Source organism: Porites lutea, chromosome 10 (genome assembly GCF_958299795.1).
Source record: "Porites lutea chromosome 10, jaPorLute2.1, whole genome shotgun sequence".
NCBI lineage: Eukaryota > Metazoa > Cnidaria > Anthozoa > Scleractinia > Poritidae > Porites > Porites lutea.
Window position 1 is genome coordinate 13548990 of NC_133210.1, and position 10419 is coordinate 13559408.

Here is a 10419-nt window from a genome sequence, read left to right on the forward strand (position 1 = left end):
AAGAGTGACAACGGTAAAGACACTGACAACGATAAGAAGAGTAACATTGGTGACAACAGTGAAAACTGTGACAACGAAGGCAACGTTGACAACAGTGACACCGGTGACAATGGCGGCAACAGTGACAACAGTGACAACGGTGAAATTGGTGAAAACGGTGACAATGGTGACAACAGTGATAACGGTGACAACGAAGGCAACGTTGACAACAGTGACAACGGTGACAACGGTGAAAAAAGAGACAACAGTGTCAACGGTAACAACATTGACAACGGTGACAACAAAAACAACGGTGACAACGGGGACCACATCGACAAAAGTAAAAACAGTGACAACAGGGACAAAAGTGACAACGGTGCTAACGGTAACAACAGTGACAACAGTAACGACATTAACAATAGTGACAAGAGTAACAATGGTGACCACGGTGAGGACGCTGACAACGATGAAAACAGCATTAACGGTCCAACAGTGACAATGGTGACAACGGTGACAACGGTGTCAACAGTGAGAAGAGTGACAACTGTGACAACAGTGAAAGGGGTGACAACGGTATCAACAGTGATAACCGTGAGAACAGTGAGAATAGTGACAACAATGACAATGGTGACAACCCTGACAATGGTGACAAAGGTGACAACGGCAAAACAGTACCAATGGTGGCAAGAGAGACAACGGTGATAGTGGTGACAACAGTAACAACAGAAACAACAGTGACAACAGTGACAACGTTAAAAACAGCTACAACAGTGAAACCACTGACAACACCGACAACGGTGACAACGGTGACAACGGTGAAAACAGTGACAACGATGACAACAGTGAAAACAGTGACAACGGTAACAAGAGTGACATTGGTGACGACAGTGACAACAGTGAAACTGGGGACAACACTGACAACGGTGACAACGGTGACAACTGTAACAACATGGACAACGGTGACAACAGTGAAGACAGTGACAATGGTTACAAGACTGACATCAGCGACAACACCGAAAACACTGATAACGGTGACAACAGTAACAATAGTGTAAAGAGTGAAAACAGTGAAACTGGTGACAACACTAACAACGGTGACAACGGTAACAACAAGGACAACAGTGACAACAGTGAAAACAGTGACAATAGTTTGAACACTGACATCACCGACAACACCGACAACACTGACAACGGTGACAACAGTAACAACAGTGACAAGCGTGACAACAGTGACAACGGTGACAACAATGAAGACAGTAACAACACCAACAACGGTGACAACGGTGAAAACAGTGAAAAAAGGTGCCAACAGTGACCACTCCGACAACACTGAAAACACTGAAACCGCTGACAATAGTGACAACTATGGCGACAGTGACAACTGTGACAACGGTGACAATGGTGACAACAATGACAACAGTGACAACGGTGACAACAGTGAAAACGGTGACAACATTGACAACAGTGACACCAGTGACACCAGTGACAATGGTAATAACACTGACAAATGTGACAGCAGCGACAACGGTGCTACAATGAGAACAGCGACAACAATGCAACAGTGACAACGGTGACACTGGTGAAAAGAGTGAAAACGGTGATAACGATGCAACAATGACAACCGTGACAACGGTGACAACGGTGACAACAGTGACAACAGTGATAATGGTGACAACAGTGACAACGTTGACAACAGTGACATTAGTGACAACGGTGACAACAGTGAGATTAGTGACAACGGTGACAACGGTGACAACAGTGACAACGGTGACAACAGTGACAACAGTGACAATGGTGAGAACAGTGACAATAGTGACGATAGTGACAACAGTGACAACGGTGATGAGAGTGGACCTGATGACAACACTGACAAAGTGACAACGGTGACAACAGTGACAACAGTGACAACAGTCACAACGGTGAGAACCGTGACAACAGTGACAACGGTGAAAACAGTGACATCAGTGACAACGGTGACAACAGTAACACCAGTGACAATGGTGACAACAGTGACATCCAGGGAGAACAGTGACAATGGTGACAACAGTGACAACACTGACAACTGTGGCAACAGTCACAACAGCCAAAACGGTGACAACAGTGACAACACTGACAACAGTGACAACGGTGACAACACTGACAACTGTGACAATGCTAACAATGGTAACAAAAGTGACAATGGTGACAGTGGTGGCAACTATGACAACAGTGACAACAGTGGCAACAGTGACAATAGTGACAACAGTGACAACAGTGACAACAGTGACAACAGTAACAACTGTCACCACTGTGACAACAGTGACAACGGTGACAATGGTAACAGTGACAACAGTGACAACAGTGGCAACGGTGACAACGGTGACAACACTGACAACATTGACAATGGTGACAAAAGTAACAACAGTGAAAACAGTGACAACAAGGACAACGGTGACAGTGGTGGCAGCAGTGAAAACAGTGAAAACAGTGGGTAGACTCACAATAAAGACAACGGTTAGAACAGTGACAATGGTGACAATAAAGACAACGGTGTCAACGGTGAAAATGGTGAGAATGGTAAAAACGGTGACAACGGTGAAGACGGTGACAACAGTGACAACAGTGACAACGAATGTAACGTTGACAACAGTGACAACGGTGACAAAGGTAAAAAAAGAGACAAAAGTGTCAGCGAAAACAACATTGACAAAGGTGACAACAGTAACAACGGTTACAACGGTGACGACGGTGACAAGGGTGACAACAGTGACAGCAGTAAAAACAGTGACAACAGTGACAACGGTGCTCATGGTAACAACAGTGACAATGGTAACGACATTGACAACGGTGACAAGAGTAACAATGAGGACAACAGTGACAAAGGTGACAACGGTGACAACGGCGACAGCAGTGAAAACAGTGACAGTGAAGGCAACGTTGACAACAGGGACAACGGTGACAACAGTGAAAAAAGAGACAACAGTGTCAACGGTAACAACATTGACAACGGTGACAACAAAAACAACAGTAACAACGGTGACGACGGCGACAACAGTAAAAACAGTGACAACAGTAAAAACAGCAGTGAGAACGGCAACAACATTGACAACGGTGACAAGACTAACAATGGTGACAACGGTTATGACCCTCACAACGCTGACAACAGCGACAATGGTTTAACAGTGACAATGGTGACAACAGTGATAACGGTGTCCACACTGACAACAGTGACAACTGTGACAAATGTAAAAACGATGACAACAGTGACAACAATGACAACCGTGACAACAGTGACAACAGTGACAACCTTGACAACACTGACAACGGTGACAAAAGTGACAACACTGACAACTGTGGCAACAGTCACAACAGCCAAAACGGTGACAACAGTGACAACACTGACAACAGTGACAACGGTGACAACACTGACAACTGTGACAATGCTAACAATGGTAACAAAAGTGACAATGGTGACAGTGGTGGCAACTATGACAACAGTGACAACAGTGGCAACAGTGACAATAGTGACAACAGTGACAACAGTGACAACAGTGACAACAGTAACAACTGTCACCACTGTGACAACAGTGACAACGGTGACAATGGTAACAGTGACAACAGTGACAACAGTGGCAACGGTGACAACGGTGACAACACTGACAACATTGACAATGGTGACAAAAGTAACAACAGTGAAAACAGTGACAACAAGGACAACGGTGACAGTGGTGGCAGCAGTGAAAACAGTGAAAACAGTGGGTAGACTCACAATAAAGACAACGGTTAGAACAGTGACAATGGTGACAATAAAGACAACGGTGTCAACGGTGAAAATGGTGAGAACGGTAAAAACGGTGACAACGGTGAAGACGGTGACAACAGTGACAACAGTGACAACGAATGTAACGTTGACAACAGTGACAACGGTGACACAGGTAAAAAAAGAGACAAAAGTGTCAGCGAAAACAACATTGACAAAGGTGACAACAGTAACAACGGTTACAACGGTGACGACGGTGACAAGGGTGACAACAGTGACAGCAGTAAAAACAGTGACAACAGTGACAACGGTGCTCATGGTAACAACAGTGACAATGGTAACGACATTGACAACGGTGACAAGAGTAACAATGAGGACAACAGTGACAAAGGTGACAACGGTGACAACGGCGACAGCAGTGACAACAGTGACAGTGAAGGCAACGTTGACAACAGGGACAACGGTGACAACAGTGAAAAAAGAGACAACAGTGTCAACGGTAACAACATTGACAACGGTGACAACAAAAACAACAGTAACAACGGTGACGACGGCGACAACAGTAAAAACAGTGACAACAGTAAAAACAGCAGTGAGAACGGCAACAACATTGACAACGGTGACAAGACTAACAATGGTGACAACGGTTATGACCCTCACAACGCTGACAACAGCGACAATGGTTTAACAGTGACAATGGTGACAACAGTGATAACGGTGTCCACACTGACAACAGTGACAACTGTGACAAATGTAAAAACGATGACAACAGTGACAACAATGACAACCGTGACAACAGTGACAACAGTGACAACCTTGACAACACTGACAACGGTGACAAAAGTGACAACAGAAAAAAAGAGTGCCAACTGTGACAACAGTGACAACGGTGACAGCGGTGACAACAGTAACAACAGTGACAACAGTGACAACCGTGACATCAGTGAGAATGGTAACGACAGTGGCAAAAGTGACAACAGTGACAACAGTGAGAACAGTGACAACACCGACAACACTGACAACGGTGTCAACAGTGATAATAGTGAAAACTTTGAGAACAATGACAACGGTGACAACAGTAACAAGAGTGACAACAGATACAAAAGTGAAAGCAGTGACAACAGTGACAACAGTGATAACGGTGCCCACAAAGACAACGGTGACGACGGTAACAATGGTAACAACAGTTACAACAGTGCCAACAGTGACAACGGTGACAACAGTGACATCAGTGACAACGGAGACAACCGTGACAACACTGTCAATGGTGACAACGGTGACAACAGCAAAAGAGTGCCAACAGTCGCAACACAGACAACAGTGATAGTGGTGACAACAGTAACAACAGTGACAACAGTGACAACAGTGACAACGGTGAAAACAGTGACAACAGTGACAACGGTGACAAAAGTGAGAATAGTGACGACAGTGACAACAGTGAAACTGCTGACAACGGTGACAACGGTGACAACTGTAACAACAGGGACAACAGTGACAACAGTGAAAACAGTGACAATGGTTACAACACTGACATCACCGACAACACCGACAACACTGATAATGGTGATAACAGTAACAACAGTAGACACGAGTGACAACAGTGACAACGGCGATTACAGTGACGACAGTGACCACACCAACAACGGTGACAACAGTGACCACCCCGACAACACTGAAAACAATGACAATGCTGACAATAGTGACAACTGTGACAACAGTGACAACTGTGACAACAGTGACAACAGTGACAATGGTGACAACAATGACATCAGTTAGAACGGTGACAACAGTGACAACGGTGACAACAGTGACACCAGTGACAATGGTGATAACACTGACAGCACTGACAGCAGCGACAACAGCGACAATGGTGCTGCAATGAAAACACGACAACAGTCCAACAGTGACAACGGTGAAACCGGTGAAAAGAGTGAACACGGTGACAACGATGCAACAATGACAACGGTGACAATGGTGACAACGGTGACAACAGTGACAACAGTGATAATGGTGACAACGGTGACAACGGTGAGAACAGTGACAGCGGTGACCACGATGACAACAGTGACATTTGTGACAATGGTGGCAACAGTGACAACGGTGACAACGGTGACAACAGTCACAACAGTCACAACAGTAAAAACAGTGACAACGGTGACAATGGTGAAGATAGTAACAACAGTGACAATGGTGACAGCAGTGAAACTGGTGACAACACCGACACAATGACACGGTGACAACGGTGAAAACAGTGACAATAGTGACAACAGTGACAACAGTGACAACAGTGACAACAGTGACAAAAGTGACAATGGTGACGACAGTTACAACAGTGACAATGGTGACAACAGTGAAACTTGTAACAACACTGACAACGGTGATAACGGTGACAACTGTGAAAACAGTGATAACAGTGACAACAGTAAGAACAGTAACAACGGTGACAACAGTGACAATGGTGATGACAGTGACAACAGTAAAATTGGTGACAACACTGACAACGGTGACAACCGTAACAACAGGGACAACAGTGACAACAGTGACAACAGTGACAATGGTTACAACACTGACATCACCAACAACACTGACAACACCGATAACGGTGACAACAATAACAACAGTGACAAGAGTGAAAACATGAAAACTGGTGACAACACTGTCAACGGTAAGAACAGTGACAATATTAACAAAAGGGACAACAGTGACAACACTAAAAAGAGTGACAATTGTTACAACACTGACATCACCGATAACACAAACAACACTGACAACGGTGACAACAGTAACAACAGTGACAACCGTGACAAGAGTGACAACGGTGACAACAGTGACAAAAGTGACAACACTGACAACGGTAAAAAGGGTGAAAACAGTGAAAAATAGTGACAACAGTGACAACCTACACAACACTGAAAACACTGACAACGCTGACAATAGTGAAGACTGTCAAAACAGTGACAACAGTGAGAATGGTGAAAACAATGACAACAGTGACAACGGTGACAACAGTGGCAACGCTGACAACAGTGAAACCAGTGACAATGGTGTCCACAGTGACAACAGTGACAGCAGTGACAATGGTACTACAATAACAACTGCGACAACGCTCCAACAGTGACAACAGTGACATCTGTGACAACGGAGACAACGGTGACAACACTGACAATGGTGACAACGGTGACAACCGCAAAAGAGTGCCAACAGTGGCAACACAGACAACAGTGATAGTGGTGAAAACAGTAACATAAGTGAAAACAGTGACAACAGTGACAACGGTGAAAACAGTGACAACAGTGACAACACCCTCAACGGTGACAACGGTGACAATGATGAAAACAGTGACAACAGTGACAACAGTGACAACAGTGACAACACTGAGAATGGTGACGACAGTGACAACAGTGACAACGGTGACAACAGTGAAACTGCTGACAACACTGGCAACGGTGACAACTGTAACAACAGGGACGACAGTGACAACAGTGAAAACAGTGACAATGGTTACAACACTGACATCACCGACAACACCGACAACACTGATAATGGTGACAACAATAACAACAGTAGACAAGAGTGACAACAGTGACAACGGCGACAACAGTGACGACAGTGACAACACCAACAACGGTGACAACGGTGATAAAAGTGAAAAACGGTGACAACAGTGACCACCCCAACAACACTGAAAACACTGACAACGCTGACAATAGTGACAACTGTGACAACAGTGACAACTGTGACAACAGTGACAACAGTGACAATGGTGACAACAATGACAACAGTTACAACGGTGACAACAGTGACAACAGTGACAACAGTGACAACGGTGTCAACAGTGACACCAGTGACAATGGTGATAACAATGAAACTGTGACAACAGCGACAATGGTGCTACAATGACAACACAACAACGGTCCAACAGTGACAACGGTGAAACTGGTGAAAAGAGTGAACAGGATGACAACGATGCAACAATGACAACGGTGACAACAGTCACAACAGTCAAAAAAGTGACAACGTTGACAACGGTGACAATGCTGACAGCAGTGAAACTGGTGACAACACGGACACAATGACACGGTGACAACGGTGAAAACATTGACAATGGTGACAACAGTGACAACGGTGACAAAAGAGACAATGGTGACGACAGTGAGAACAGTGACAATGGTGACAACAGTGAAACTGGTGACAACACTGACAACGGTGATAACGGTGACAACTGTAAAAACAGTGACAACAGTGACAACAGTAACAACAGTAACAACGGTGACAACAGTGACAATGGTGATGACAGTGACAACAGTAACAACGGTGACAACAGTGACCACCAAGACAACACTGAAAACACTGACAACGCTGACAACAGTGACAACTGTGACAACAGTGACAACTGTAAAAAAAGTGACAACAGTGAAAATGGTGACAACAATGACAACAGTGACAACGGTGACAACAGTGACAACAGTGACAACAGTGACATCAGTGACACCAGTGACAATGGTGATAACAATGAAACAGTGACAACAGCGACAATGGTGCTATAATGACAACACAACAACGGTCCAACAGTGACAACGGTGACACTGGTGAAAAGAGTGAAACGGTCATAACGATGCAACAATGACAACGGTGACAACGGTTACAACGGTAAAAACAGGGACAACAGTGATAACGGTGACAACAGTGACAACGGTGACAACATTGACATCAGTAAAAACGGTGACAACAGTGAAAACGGTGACAATAGTGACAACAGTGACAATAGTGACAACACTGACAACAGTGACAAAAGTGACAACAGTGTCAACAGTTACAACGGCGACAACAGTGACGACAGTGACAACACCAACAACGGTGATAAGGGTAAAAACAGTGAAAAACGGTGACAACAGTGACCACCCTGACAACACTGAAAACACTGACAACGCTGACAACAGTGACAACTGTGACAACAGTGACATCAGTGACACCAGTGACAATGGTGATAACAATGAAACTCTGACAACAGCGACAATGGTGCTACAATGACAACACAACAACGGTCCAACAGTGACAACGGTGACACTGGTGAAATGAGTGAAACGGTGACAACAATGCAACAATGACAACGGTGACAACGGTTACAACGGTAACAACAGGGACAACAGTGATAACGGTGACAACATTGACATCTGTGAAAACGGTAACAACAGTGACAATGGTGACAACATTGACATCAGTGAAAACGGTGACAACAGTGAAAACGGTGACAACCGTGACAACAGTGAGAACGGAGACAACAGTGACAATATTGACATCAGTGACAACTGTGACAACAGTGACAACGGTGACAACGGTGACAACAGTGACAACAGAGACAACAGTGACAACTGTGACACCGATGAAAATGGTGTCAACAGTAAAAACAGTGACAACTGTGACAACTGTGACAACGGTGACAACAGTGAAAACGGTAACAACCGTGAGACCAGTGACAACGGTGAAAGTAGTGTCAATGGTGACAACGATGTAAACGGTGAAAACAGTAACTCTGGTGACACCTGTGGGAACAGTGACAACAGTGACAACAGGAACAAGTGACAACATTGACAACATTGACAACAGTGAGATCAGTGACAATGGTGACCACGGCGAAAACTGTGACAACAGTGACCACGGTGACCACGGTGACAACAGTGACAAAGGTCACAACAGTGACAACAATGACAACGGTGACAACGGTGACAACAGTGACAACGGTGACAATGGTGACATCAGTGACAACAGTGACAGTGGTGACAACAGTGACAACGGTGACAACAGTGACATTTGTGACAATGCTGACAACAGTGACAACAGTGACAACGGTGAAAACGGTGACAACGGTGACAACAGTGAGAACAGTCACAACAGTGAAAACAGTGACCACAGTGACAACAGTGACAAAGGTGACGATAGTAAAAATAGTGACAATGGTGACAAACGTTAAACTGGTGAAAACACCAACACAGTGACAAGGTAACAACGGTGAAATCAGTGACAACGGTGACAACAGTAAACACAGTGACAACGGTGACAACAGTGACAATGGTGAGGACAGTGACAACAGTGACAATGGTGACAACAGTGAAACTGGTGACAACACTACCAACGGTGATAACGGAGACAACAGTGACAACGGTGACAACGGTGACAACAGTGACATTTGTGACAACGGTGACAACAGTGACAACGGTGAAAACGGTGATAACGGTGACAACAGTGAGAACAGTCACATCAGAAAAAACAGTGACAACAGTGACAATAGCGACAATGGTGACGATAGTGACAATAGTGACAATGGTGACAACAGTAAAACTGGTGAAAACAACGACACAGTGACACGGTGACAGCGGTGAAATCAGTGACAACGGTGACAACAGTGAGAACACTGACAACAGTGACAGCAGTGACAATGGTGAGGACAGTGACAACAGTGACAAGGGTGACAACAGTGAAACTGGTGACAACACTGACAACGGTGAGAACGTTGACAACAGTGACAACAGTAACTACAGTAACAACGGTGACAACAGTGACAATGGTGACGACAGTGACAACAGTGACAACAGTGACAACAGTGAAATTGGAGACAACAATGACAACGGTGACAACGGTGACAACGGTGACAACTGTAATAACAGGGACAACAGTGACAACAGTAAAAACAGTTACAATGG